Genomic DNA, 5,444 nt, shown 5'->3' with positions numbered 1-5,444 from the left:
GATCAACAGGAGGTGCAAGGTGCATCTAGATATGCCTTTATTAAAGACATTGAATGTTTTACATTGCTAGCTGGTCTGCTGCATTCCTGTTTTAATTTCAGTTATAGTTTGGGCTACTTGTAATATTATAGGATTTGCACGAATTACAAGTACTAGTGAGCTATGTCTTGACTGGTTACAAAGTAATTATGTCTTCAATAGGTTACGAAGGAAGCTTAATCTGATTTAAGGATGTCTGTGTCATAACGCACAAAAGGAGATTTTGTGTTGGCTGTGGTATTGTAGTGCACCATGTAAATATAGTGCATGTCCAAGTTTGCAATTATACTGCCAGTAACTCTTTACGAGCAGTATACCTGGATCATACGATGCTAATGTGAAGGTAGACAGAAATGTCAGCTAACTAGGTATATGCTATCATCTGCAACACTGGTAGTACAGATTTTAATTACTGCACTATCATCCCAGTCAGATAAAGCAGTAAGAAAAACTAGATGTTGTATCTTTAACTTTACTTATTGGCAGCATTCTCTTATTTTTTAAGCAGAAGTTCTGGAAACCCCAGAAGAAAAATAAGAAAATCTGGAGTTAAAGAAGAAAAGCTTCATGGAATTTCATTGTTATAATTCATTTAACCCAAATTACTACACTAAAAATCAGGAAGACAGAAACAAAACTCAGTAACAAAACACCTATCTAGCTTTGCTTTTGTTAGTAGGAACTGCAGCTGTAGGCAAAGAGTTTTAACTTCACTTTTCATTCCTTTTTTGATCTTTAGCATTTCTTCAGCTTTTCCTAAAAGTTTCTCTTCACCTATGAACAATACATTACTTGGGGTGTTGTAAAGGGATTTGAATGCCAAAGTTTGAAACTACCCTCAAAGGTCTTAGTGACTGACAGCACCGACCGTTAGCAACAAGTAGAAAGACACGGTTCAGTGCTGCTTGCATCCTGTGTGCTTAGCTTTTGGGCATGTTTATTAAGTCACATTCTAAGGAGAAGTGAGGACTGGTGACTAGAATTCCTCAGGTGGAACAACAGGCAGGTTTTGCACTACGTCCTGTAAGGCAATAGTGGAAGCAAAAAGTGATCTTGAAAGATGTCTTTTTCTCTTTTCTACCACTATGATCTAGTTAAAAGTGTACAATACCGTTCACATCATGGGACAAATACTCCAGACTGCTTTTTGCCAGGTTAGGAGACATTTTTTCCTCGAAGAAACTTTGTAAAAAAACAGAGTAAAATGTATTTAGGGAACTCTGGCATAGCACGTGGCACTATTAATAAAAGAAGGGGACAGGTTTCACATTATACACAGAACCAGATCTGCTGGCTTAAAGTACAGCCATTACGTTCCACACATTATTTCGTCATCATGGTAATGTCAGCCTGACCAGCACTAAAATGCTTTTAATGCAAAATCTCTCCGTTGTGTAGCTAGAATACCAGTAGAATACCCAATCAATTTAGCAAATAAGAAACAGGGTGGGAGTTGGCCTATGGCTTAACTTGTGTCAAAACATCACGTGCAGTTCTTATTTACTGTTGATTCCAAGTGATCTTTTACACTGGTCGAAAAGACAAAGTTCAGATCATTTTCTAACAGAAAGTTTGTTTTGGAGTTGATGGTTCAAAGGATGTTCTCAAAGCTAAGTCTATTATTTACCTTTTTTTTTTTTTTAAACGGAAAAATTCCCAAACACTTTTTATATGTACTGGATATTTTTCAGTATGTATACAGCACAATGTTTTGAGCTGCTGCTCAAATAATGTCCCTTCAATAAGAACTTAACTTTGAGTAATGTGTAAAGAACACAGACTCTACACCCAAGCTTTCCAGAAATACTGCAGCCAACAGTGAAGCAAGAAGAGAAATAAAAGAATAAAACTTGGATAAAAGAACAAGACTGAGTTACATAAAAACTTTGCTCTGTTTCGATAAGTATTGTGATCTTACTGAATGATAAAAACCTGAAGGATTAAACTGAATGATTAAGCAATACATACAATCACCATTTGGGGAAGTGAAGAGGGAAGGGGAGAAGTCCAGTTGTTTCAAAAATCTGTGATGATTCTTTGTAAGTCTGAGGACCACTCAGTAAGATGTAGAAAGGTTAAAAGGGTAGAAAGGTTAAAAAAAATAAAGATCTCAGTTTGACATATCTGCAAGAGATTTGCCTTTTAATACAAAAATTAGAAGCTTTCAGGAAGGGTTCACATGGCAAATAGGCTAGCCCTGTGCCTTAAAGGTGACACTATTTCTAACTGATTTGAAATGTTATTCGCTTGGATGGCAATGGCTGAAATTGGAGCCAGCGACCTTTCACCAAATGCCACAGTTCAGCGCTTTGAGCAGGGCACTGGGTAACGCTGCAGTGGGGGCTGAGCGTGGAAACTGCGACAAATCCACCGTCCAGAGCTCTGGAAAGGGGGCTGTGGAAGGAGGTTACTGAACGGTTCGCTCTGAAACCTGCCTGGACGTGTTCCTGTGTGACCTACTCTAGGTGGCAGGGGGGTTGGACTAAATGATCTTTGGAGGTCCCTTCCAACCTCGAACATTCTGTAATTCTGTGTAATTCTGTGATTCTCCCAGCTCATGGCTACGTGGGGTTGTCATTCAAATGTGGGCTTACATATTACAGATAGAAAGAAAAAGTCAGCTCACAATGTGAAAAAAATGCTAATGATAAGATGTCGGTCTATATGCAAAACGAAACCACTGAAGCAAACATGGACAGTATTGTCTTTCCTTCTATAACCTTTACCTGCTGCCAATATCGTGTCTTAAAAATAGATATACACAGCCCAGGGATTCCTGGAGAGGTTGAGAGCAGAATATAGCCGAGGAATTACTATAACCAGACAAAAATGGCTGCTGTGGATACTATCTGACAAGTTGTGTAACAGACTAGTGAGGCACTGTAATCTAAACTGATAAATGAAAAGCCAGGAAAAAAAAAAAGGCTATAAGGGCTTCAGGCTATCTACTTGGTGTATTAAATAAAAAAAAAATGTGTTAAGTCATGGCTCTTGGGAGGTGTCAATCTGAAAAAGATCTAGAAAAGTTGTCATATGACAACAATAACCATGGATTTTTCCTCTAGGAGTAGCATCCAGAGCCTCAGAGTGTTTTAGAGTCCTTCTCTAATGTGCTTTCTGCTGTAGAGCTGATTTTGTGAGCTTGGAGCCCTTTGAAGTGCTGCAGAGTATGTGCCAGGGCCAGCAAGTAAGGAAGTGGTGGGGACAGGAATATGCAGTTCCTTCGGGAAGAGTTTCAGTGTGTGAGGCAGGAAACTCTGGCTGCTCCGAGCACCTTTACTCCTCATCAGAACTGAGACTCGATCTTTCTTTGGAAATCACAAAGAAAAGACAAAACAGATGCAAGGATTGCATTATTTTTCCCTCTTTTACAAAAGCAGGAACATATCCATATCCCAGTGGTTGGGTGCTCATGTGAAGAGGCAGAGAGGACATCTTTAGGTGATCCTGCTTTGGCAGGGGTTTGGACCAGATGATATTTCAAGATCCCTTCCAAACCCTAACATTCTGTGATTCTGTGATTCAGTGAAAGAGCAGCTTGTGAAGAAAAGCCTAGGCCACAGGAATCGCCCCAGCACACAGATATCCCACTCACTGTCTTGTTGCATGAAGTCCTCTCACATGTCATGGCACAGAGCTTGCAGGTCAGGGTAGTAAACTCTCTCCTTTCAGGCAAGGGCACCTCACTGGGAGATGTAGGTTTGCGCCTTCTCGCAGATGGGAATTAATCAGAAATTAGACAGGTTGTTGTTCGAGGGGTACATGGTTTTGCACATGCATGCCAGGCAAAGTACATGAGACATGGTGTGCTAATTTCCCAGAAGCAAGTTTGGCCCAGGGAGCAGCCAGATCCTGTGCTGGGCCAGACTCATGCCCTCGCAGTGTGAAACGTGAGTGCACAAGCAACAAGAGCTCGGTGGAGATTTCCAGGACTGCTCAAATCCTGTAAGGGCTCAGGTCCTGGAAAGCCTTGTCTTCAGCAACAAAGCTCCACTAGAAACATATTTTTCAGCAGAAACTAGGCATTCAATCTCTTCCGGGAACACATTGTGCCACATCACTTTGGAGAACAGATGCATAAACACACCCATCTAAGGTCTGTCAGTATGCCTGCAAACACTACCTGGGTCAGAACAAGAGCCCCCAGGGTTTTTTTGTGTGTGAGACCTCACAGAGCATGCCTTGGTTACTATGTCCCCTAGGTTCCCTTACACTCTTCTTATTTTACAAGAAGAACCAAGCTCAGGCAGGCTATGCACCAATGTGTAAAAAATTCCTCAGACACATTGGTTTATAGCTCATTCCACCCATGGACAGGGGCTTCCAGATCACGGCTTGTGTGAATGTTCATAGCAGTGTAGCCAACAGTGACATCTATGTGTCCCTTAGTTTGAGTTTGGTGAAGTTAAGTGGGCAGAGGGAAATGTCAGAGACTTGCAGATTTAGACTCATTCAAAAACCTTACAAGCCATAGATATAAACAGCTGTAGAGCCCATCTAGCGCTCAGCATTAATGTCATGTTCCCAGCAGCATGCTCTGAATTTGCGTATTAAATATCAGTCTGCTTTGTGGGCATCTTCTCGACTCATTTCTGCTTGTGCAGCAGAATCCTTTTCCATGGTAATGCGCACTCCTCCATAAATATCACAAAGAACACCTGGTGGGGGTTGCTAGCAAGCAGGTTAATTTCTGGCAAAGACAGTCATCACTGCAGAATGTTACCAAGCTACCCACCTCCAAAATGTCATTCTCCATCTTTGTGGGACTGGATCTGACAGAGTGCCAACTAACAATATTAACCGTATGTGTCAGAATTAACATACACTAATGTACATGTTTCACATACGTTCTCACTTAGAACAAGCCCAGACTGAAGCACAGTGAGTAACATCTGGAGCCTAGAATCTTGTGAAGATGTCCACATTAGCATTTATATTTATAGATAAAGAACCAGAGACTGGTCTAAGAAAGGTCACTTGCTGTTAGAGGCTGCTGAGTTGCCCCCCCAAGACTATTATAAAGAGTCAGATATTCTGGTGGTAGTCTGCAGCTTGTCTGAGAAAACTGAATCTTCTCTTAGTTATTGAATACAACACTGTATTTTCTTGCAGCACATTGGCTTTTTTTCAATCACATATGATAAACGAAAAAGCAAACATTTTCCCCTTGTTTTCATTTTTGATGTTTCCTTTAATGCAATCTCTTAATGCCTTTCATTGAACAATGAAGTTGCACAAGATCACTTTAAAAAAATTTTATGAAAATACGGCTCATTTGCTCTTTTGCTACAGGGGTCAGACAGTTCCGTCTTGCAGTACTACAGTGTGTTCTCTGGTTCATCTGTAAGGATTTCTTCCTATATGCACAGTGACAGTGACTTCAGCAAGCTTTTCTTACTTAGCTG

This window comes from Apaloderma vittatum, unplaced genomic scaffold (assembly GCF_000703405.1).
Source record: "Apaloderma vittatum isolate BGI_N311 unplaced genomic scaffold, ASM70340v1 scaffold11929, whole genome shotgun sequence".
Taxonomy (NCBI): Eukaryota; Metazoa; Chordata; class Aves; order Trogoniformes; family Trogonidae; genus Apaloderma; species Apaloderma vittatum.
This window is presented reverse-complemented; position numbering follows the sequence as displayed.